The 9185-nt window shown below is 40.7% G+C and overlaps 1 long non-coding RNA gene across 1 annotated transcript; it reads right to left on the bottom strand.

Moving 5' to 3' along the window:
• Window positions 1-223: 223 nt before the first annotated feature.
• Window positions 224-3427, bottom strand: LOC144762522 (uncharacterized). The gene is made up of 3 exons (XR_013596104.1): window positions 3335-3427; window positions 2776-2887; window positions 224-2151 (listed from the first exon to the last, which is right to left on the bottom strand). It is a non-coding gene; the product is annotated as an uncharacterized LOC144762522 (long non-coding RNA).
• Window positions 3428-9185: the final 5758 nt, after the last annotated feature.

Genomic DNA, 9185 nt, shown 5'->3' with positions numbered 1-9185 from the left:
GTTTGCATGAAACTGTAATAAACGCGATGGATAGTCCTCCTCTCCAAAGTGGTGCTCACATTTCATTTCAACCAGAGTCTAGCTAGCAGTGGTACTGAAGGCTACTAAATGGAATTAAACTGTTCCAATGCCCAAAAAATGCCTTCTATCATTTAAAAACAACACGAGCAAAGTAAGAAACACATTTTTTATTACTGTATTATCACAAAATATCAATGCATACTATAGAACTTGTCAGGTCTAATTTTTCATTTTTGATGTAGCGTTTATTTTTGAAGTAGCTTTTTTAAAGTGTGCCAAAATATTTTCTTTAAAAAATACCAGCTGAGTATATTTTACACTTCTATCCTTCTGTATTTCGAACTGAAGGTAAGCATCGGTTAAACATGCAGATCATGTTGCTTGAGACAACAATCCATTAATATTTTCTTCTTTTCTTTTTGTTCAATTAATTTTTATTTTCAAATAAAAGGACAAAGTAAATAAAAAACATATAACATACACTCCTATTACAGTACTTCTGGGGGGAGAAACAGCGTTGAGTGGAAATCATAAGCAACGAAGGTGGAAGACATAATATACAGCAAGGCCTGCGCTCAGGGTGAATAAAAGAGGTGCTGCGTTAGTATACTAAGAAACCTGGCAAACTGGTTGGCTCATAAGGAAAGAGAGGAGCAGGAAAAGCAAGTATGAAAATAGAAGAGAGAAAGACAAGCATAGGGGTACGGGGGAGGGACACTACACTGGTTTGGCCTCACATTTACATCAGAGGTATCAGCATCCCTGTGTGTGCGACCAAACAGAAGAACTCAGGGTAGGAAGTTTTCTTGTAAGTATTTGCCCAAAGTCGTCTGGGTCTGGCGAAGGTGTGTATTTTTATGTGTAGTATGTTGTCGGCCCCCCTAATCCAGCACAGTATAATCCACCATTTGTCAAAGGGGCTTGGGGATGTCTTTTTCTAATCTGCAAGTATTGTCTTGGTCTCCAATGAGATGAGGAGATCCTCTAGTACTGATGTGGTCCCAGTAATTTCTGAGGAGAGGAGGTTAGCTTGGATGCCCAGGGCTGTCGTTCATAAGTCAATTTCTATTGCTTACCCTGAGATTGTCTGTATCAGTTATCAATTGATTTAAAGAAGGATGGTGAGAGGGTCACAAGGAGCATACTTGAATAAAAATTAATGAGTTAAAATTAATGAGTGGGGCGTTCCTTATCTTGATAGTGGACCCACAGGTCTCCACCAAGTGATGTCCTTTCTTTAGGGACCAGGTGTTAAGGAGCTCTTCAATTTTGGCAAATGTATTCTGCTCATGGATATCAACAGAATGTTTCAGATCTAAGTCAAAGCTTACACCTAGGTTCTTGATAGCCTTAGGTTGCCGTTGTATGCTGAGGTTGCCAATTGCAGTAGATGTACAGTGGATGCTTAGGGAAAAACTTTGGTTTGATCTTTGTTTAGAGAGTTTCCTGCAACTAATGAGTATCTCTCTATGTCTTGCATGATAATTCTGTTAGCACGTGGGGCATCTTCGGTGAATAAGAGTACATCGTTCACATACGCTGCCACAACTTACCTTCCAGATGGTAAATTGATGCCCAAAATACCTGGATTATCTCTGAGCACAGAGATTAAGGATTTGATGACCATCAGAAAGAGTAAGGGTGATAGGGGGCAGACTTGGCGAGTCCCTTGAGTACGATTAAAGGGTTGGAATAGATGGCCATTGACTCTGGCTCTTGCTTTTGGGTCTGCTTAAATGCCCATAATCATGTAGATGAATTAATCTCCAAGATGGTATTTATAGAGGTTGGCTTGCAGGAAAGGCCAGGAGACTGTTTCAAAAGCCTTATCTGCGTCTAGTGTGAGGGCCATTTTTGGTGAGTTGGATGCTTTGGCCTTCTCTAGGACATGGCCGAATGTTCTGATGTCAGCGGCTATTAAATTAACTCCCCAGCACACGTCAAATCAAAGCAAAGGTCTCCCAGTTCTCACAGCAGCAAACAGAAATTATTATGTTATACAGTAAAATGAACATAAATGCATTGTGTTCTCTTTTTTCAAGATTTATTCATGTGGACTTCTTAATCAGCTTTCAACAGCCAACACGTGTTTCGTTGCATTTGGCGTGTTATCCCGCAACTTCCTCAAGGCTGTAAAGATACAAGCATACAGAACCTATGTATCGATTGCATACTCGGTGTGAAATTCCAAAAAAACGAAATAAACACATCACGTGTCAATCACGACACACAGGGTTATACACAATGGTTAACATTCGAAATTTACCAGCAGCGAAAAAGCACCAAACTCACATCAAGAAACATTACAAGATTACCTACAAAATAAAGAGGGTGACTATAACCCAAAACACGATGGAGAGAGCAAAGATACAAAATTAATGAAGGAGAATTACGGCCTCTCATGAAAAACCAGCGCGACCTTATCCACCCATTATGAGGTGCATGAAATATGAGGCCTTTCTAATTATGATCACTCCATTTTAAAATTCTACCATGCTGACCGGAGATATCGCATTCCAAATCAAAATACAAATCACCCAAACAAATGTGAAAACCTCCTGTGAAGAGAAACGGGGAGGTGAAAGACCCCGTGCATCTGACATGCAAGTAATGTAACCTATATAAATACCTATGTAGTTCACGTTGTTATTCCTCTGAAAGTAGAATAGACAGAAAACCCCTATAAATCCAACGGAAACCTACTATGGTATCAAGTCATCATGTCAGACTCATCCTAAAATAATCTGCACCTACTTGTTTTGTGGTGATACTTCCGGACCACAAAGGGTTTCTGTGTACGATGACTGTTTCCAATGCAAAACCGAAACAGTTTCTCTGTATCCGTCTATTTAATATTCCAGGTTTCCTGTAAAGATCATATATATATATATCTCATGACTAATATATCCTCAACAGTGCAGAGACACCTAATCTACATTAAAAGCATACGTTCTCATCATCTATCCTCAAGGAGTTGTACCTCCTCCAAATATCCATATGAATACACCTACATAATTACATAGCTCCAAATACCCAAATTCAATCTGTAATTAAACTCTGGTTCCTAATATGTACTGTATTCATAACGCTATTGCTCTTACATTCTGGCTTTTCATTCGTTTCGTAAAATGACATGCAATACTTAAATTGAGGTGACCATATGTCTCTTAATCTAACTTCAGCAAATCCATTTAACTAAAAAGTTAAACTTCCTTTCGTCTATCTGTGCAAAGTAAAAAAATGCACCCTGGCGCTTAATTTCCTATTTTTACATGTATCCCGATCAGCACAGCGTGTAACGCAGCGCTCTTACCTCCATATCTAAACTCCTAGCCCATCATTAGTTCCTCCTTGATGCACGAGTACGGCAATCAACACCAAGTGAGCGTGACAGCTTCCTTTATCCGCAGGTAACCGGATGCAGTCTAGGTACTGAAACCGACCGGCGGAACAGCTTCTAGCAGTGCGCATAGAGACAGGATTCGTATGTCCTTACTTCGCCGCCATATTGTATAACATGAACAATGTTACCGGATCGGCAATAATTCTATTTGTTGAATACCAATGGATCTAAATGCCCCGTTTTAATCGGTATTTCGAAAAAGCCTAATCAGGTTAAAATATTCCAAAATTATTTGCGTGATAAATAGTGTACTTAAAACATAATGCAGTCACATACACTTGTAGTCAACTTTACTATACAAGTAAGACATCAAGAACCGATGAAAAAACCTTTCGTGTATACGTATTGATACCCATCTCCATCTCTCCATCTTTTGAGGTTATTACATATTCCATAACTTTAAATCATTTATATTTTCAAAACGTCATTACCAACATAAGTAATTGTACAAAATGTAAGCCAAAACAGAAATAAAAAGAAAACGGAAAAAGAAAACATCGCAATGTTGCAATCATCTATATATTGGTTGTCATCTCACAGTTTGTTACTTTGATCATATATTCATAATTCACAGTAAATTTCAGACACTCTGACTCACTAGTAGCCACCAGCGAGTATTAGACGGACATATAGACAGTCCCTGGGACCTTAATTCCATTTGAAAATATCCAAAATTGGGTGTCAATTATCGTCTATTCCATACTCATGTATAGAAAATAGACGGTCGATATCAGGTACATTGACTCACTAGTAGCCACCAGCGAGTATTCAACGGACATACCAATAGTCACTGAGACCCTTATGTAATCTAACTACCCAAGAAATAGTGTAATTCTTGGTCGATGTTAAGATCACCCTCAGTACTCCGTAGTCTAAGTATCCAAAATCCCTCTTTTCTACGTAAAGCAAACTCTCTATTACCTCCTTTTGGATGTCTAGGTATATGCAGACCCCCCAGGATATTGCGGCATAGATTTGCAAATTTAGCGGCACACAAATTGAAATTTAGCGGCACAAAAATTTAAATTTAGCGGCATTATTGCGGCACTTTACTTTACTCTTAATCATTCTTTTTCAATCTTAAATCAATGGAAACTGTTTTAGCAGAGTATTACACTTTGAAATAGGCATGTTTAAAGTGTCTGAGAGTATTTGTTTGATATGCTAAGTCAATGAGTCCTGTAATGGCTGGAAGCAACATTTTTTGCAGGTTGCTGGCAGCCAATCGAAGAACTTGCAGGACTCTGACTTCCACAGGAGCGATATGGCCCAAGGGAAATGAAGATCACATGGCCAATCATAACTCTCTACTTTTCAATTGGAGATATTTATTAGAAGGCCATCAAGTCCTAGCACAACAGTTAGGTAAACACAATGGCAGTGGCATTTAACAGTCTATTCCATCCACCTCCTCCCAGAACGCTGAGGGTATGTCTCAGCCATGACATTATAGCCCTTTCTCACCGCTTCAACGGTTGATTCCTGCATACACCTCTACTGATTTTGTGCGATACGATGAATATCTCATTTTTGTAGTTAAAAAACATACCTTTCTGTCTTTGTAGATTTCTTAGACTACCTGAGAGTAAGTCTTCTCACATCTGGAACTAGCTTTTGAGTTTAGAAATCGTGTTGTTAACCCACCTAGAGGCACGCTTTTCCATTGCATTAGTTCTTATTCCCAGTAGGCTGAGCACCTAAACAAGTGCCTTAAAGTAAAGCTTGTTTGCCCATTAATAGAACCAGATTACTGTAAATGTCAGTTCCTGCGCTGACCTGGCGCCAACCCTTGTATGTTGCTTGCTTGTACTAAAGCACATCTGTACCATGCTCTAGAAAGACATATGTAAATGTAAATGTAGCCGTATTTGTAAAGCGCACTGATACTCCTGAGTGTCCTGGCGCTGTACTCATACCGCTAGGGAACCCTTCCTGGCTTTTCCCCGTGAAATGTCCACTCCTGGGCATCCCCAGGGTGCAACCAGGCATCCCTAGCGCTGTAGGGGGCAGTTGTGGAGACTAAGCAAGCTATTGCCCAGAGTTGCAGCGTGGGACCCATGCTTAGAGTAGGCACCGAGGCGAGAAATCAGGTCCGAGGATTTATGAGCCCAAGATCCGCCGAGACAGCCAAGGCAGGAATTGAACCCTGGTCCCGGACCAGACCTCTGCATCAGGGTCTGCCGCTCTAACCATTGAGCCACACTTCTCCACATATGGACAGGTTGATGAGCAGGGGTCACTTGAGCCACCCCACCAGTCTTTCTTCTCAGTGAAATGTGGCTCTTTAGAGCCCAAGAACCAAAAACAGCACTGTTCTACACTGCCAGCAAGTTGTTGCTCATCACACAAAGTCTAAAAGACTACTGCTCTTTAGTTGCTAGATCCATATTTTCACCATGTCTGAAGCTTCCACCCTACAGCCAGAGTGAGCAATTCACATTTTTGGCCTGTTGAGGGAACTGCTCACCTCATGAATGCCCTGGTTAGTGATTCAATCCACACAATGATCATCAAATGTCCTCTGAATCAGTGTCCCATGAGACGAGGAAATCATTCCATGCGTGTGGAAAATAAGGCGATGATTTAACACGCTGAGCACTTCATGCTGGTCTAGTCAGAGAGAATGAAAGGTCACACACCGCAGACTGTTTGTGGCCCTGAACGGTTTCCAGAGTGAAGGGAACCAGCTGAAGGGGCTGCAGAAAGCATTAAAAAATCCGCTGGGGAACGCAGGATTCCTTATGAATGAAAGCATGCGGGTCAAGAGAAAAGCAGGATTTGGCACAGGCTTGAGCCTAAAGGGCACAGTGCATCCTGAGCTGGAGAAGAGCGGAGAATTGACTGTCCAGGCGATCGAGCAGTTCGGAGGAGCTGTGGAGATGATGCTTATGAAGCATGGGAAGAAGATTATTGATGAGCAGTTTGTGCTGAAGCGAGTGGCAGACAGGGCTATTGATCTCTATGCCATACTGGGACTATAAGATTGTATCCGCTCTCAAGCAGCAACGTTTTTTAATTGCTGGGGCATGCAAGTAATGGACATCAGGTGGGAGGGAACCCGAGTACCACGTTCAAAAGTTTGTCAGTTTTCTTCGTTTCCAGCTCGGAGCACTTTTTAAACTCCTTTTAGAATAATCTGCAGCATAATTCTATAAATAACCACTTGAGGGCGATATACTACTAAGGAAACAGTATCTATTATAGAAGGAAGACCATCGGAATACGATCGAATCGTTTCCCCACATTTAAAATATCTGTAACATCGAGAACGCAGATATAAATCCCGTCATGGATCACATTTTTCAAATTTCGCAGGCCATTTTGTAAAAATCACGCAATTTTTACAAAATGGCCGATTTCGCGATTTTTTTGCAAATCGCGAAATCGCGAAATCCTGGAGGGTCTGGTATATGGTCTATCCCGTAAAACTCAAAGTGTTTGTTCGTCAGCTGTGCAGGGCATATGGACATGTGTGCAGCCAAAGGGTATCTCATATCTCCTTGTTTGACCGCCCGTATATGTTCCCCAATCCTCTCTCTCAGTGTCCTAATGGTGCTACCGATGTATCTCTTCTTACATCTACAGTCAATAGCATATATAACAAACTTTGTCATGCAGTTAATGTTTGTCCTAATCTCATATCTTTTCTTCTTGGCATAGGCCCACTTGCACGCTGTACAATGGCCACAGCCATAAAAACCCTTGCTCAATTGACTCCTCCAGTTAACATTCGAGTGTCGTGTAGGACAGCTGGGACTAAGAATATTACTCAGTGAAAGTCTACGTCTGTAGGTGATGTTCGGTTTGTCAGTGATATGATCATTGGGGGATCTATCTCCTCGTAGCAAGTGCCAGTGTTTTATTCATGCTTCGCCTCAAAACCCCCGATCAATTGTCATATCCTGTTACCATTCTTATCACGTCTCCCTTCCTTGTTTGAGGTTTCTTGTCCCTCAGTGTTTCATCTCGTTATAATCTATCTACTCTTTGCTTGGCTTTTTTCAGTGTCTGTCCGTCATAACCCCTATTTTTAAACCTCGTGAGGACTCCCTTTTCACATTCATCAAAGTCTATATCATTACTGCAGTTCCGTCTGACCCTTACCAACTCTCCATATGGGGTCAATCGTATCTGATGTGGTGGGTGTGCACTGGATGCATGCAGAAGTGAGTTACAAGATGTTTGTTTTCTATATAACCTACTTTGTATCTTGTCATTCTGTACATAAAATTCTACATACAGAAACGGAATCTTAGTCTTACTCTGTTCTGTCGTGAAGTGGATGTTATATTCCTTTGTGTTAAGATGTTCAATAAACTCTGTTAGTTTAGTCTGTGTGCCTGTCCAAATCATAAAACAATCGTCTATGTACCTCCCCAGTATAATATGGAGTCATTCCATTTAGAGCCCTTAGGGCTCCAGATTCTCATCTCCTCTAGCCAACCCATGAACAGGTTGGCATACGAGGGAGAAAACCTGGAGCCTATTGCCACTCCTTGTGTCTGTCTATACCACTTGTCTTGAAACAGAAAAACGTTGTTATCTAGTATCAACTCCACCATTTCTACTAGCATTTCTGTATGGCTCCAAGCACTTGCAGATCTATTATTAATCCTTTTCCCGATCGCCTTCAATCCTGCTTCTCTCTTTATACTTGTGTATAGTGCTGTTACGTCTAAGGTTACCATGCACATATTGTCATCCCAGTTGAAATCCGACAGTATGCTGTCGGATTTCAACTGGGATGACAGTATGTTGGGATTTCAGTGGGATGACAATATGTGCATGGTAACCTTAAACGTAACAGCACTATAGAATTACACTATTTCTTGGGTAGTAAGATTACATTAGGGTCTCAGTGACTCATGGTATGTCCGTCGAATACTCACTGGTGACTACTAGTGAGTCAATGTGCCTGATATCGACCGTCTATTTTCTATACATGAGTATGAAATAGACTATAATGGACACCCAATTTTGGATATTTTCAAACGACATTAGGGTCCCAGGGACTGTCTATATGTCCGTCGAATACTCGCTGGTGGCTACTAGTGAGTCAGTGTGTCTGAAATTTACTGTGAATTATATATATATGTTCAAAGTAACAAACTGTGAGATAACAACCAATATATAGATGATTGCAACATTGCGATGTTTTCTTTTTCCGTTTTCTTCTTATTTCTTTTTTGGCTTACATTTTGTACAATTACTTATGTTGGTAATGACGTTTTGAAAATATAAATGATTTAAAGTTATGGAATATGTAATAACCTCAAAAGATGGAGAGATGGAGATGGGTATCAATACGTATACACGAACATTTTTTTCATCGGTAATTGATGTCTTACAAGAAACAGAAGAGACTTACTTGTTGACTAAAAGTGTATGTGACTGCATTATGTTTTAAGTACACTATTTATCACGCAAATAATTTTGGATTATTTTAACCTGATTAGGCTTTTTCGAAATACCGGATTAAAACGGGGCATTTAGATCCATTGGTATTTAACAAATAGAATTATTGCCGATCCGGTAACATTGTTCATGTTATACAATATGGCGGCGAAGTAAGGACATACGAGTCCTGTCTCTATGCGCACTGCTAGAAGCTGTTCCGCCGGTCGGTTTCAGTACCTAGACTGCATCCGGTTATCTGCGGATATAGGAAGCCGTCACGCTCACTTGGTGTTGATTGCCGTACTCGTGCATCAAGGAGGAACTAATGATCGGCTAGGAGTTTAGATATGGAGGTAAGAGCGCT

This window comes from Lissotriton helveticus, chromosome 6 (genome assembly GCF_964261635.1).
Source record: "Lissotriton helveticus chromosome 6, aLisHel1.1, whole genome shotgun sequence".
Taxonomy (NCBI): Eukaryota; Metazoa; Chordata; class Amphibia; order Caudata; family Salamandridae; genus Lissotriton; species Lissotriton helveticus.
Note: the sequence above shows the minus strand (reverse complement) of the source record. Positions and strands in the feature narration are given on the sequence as shown.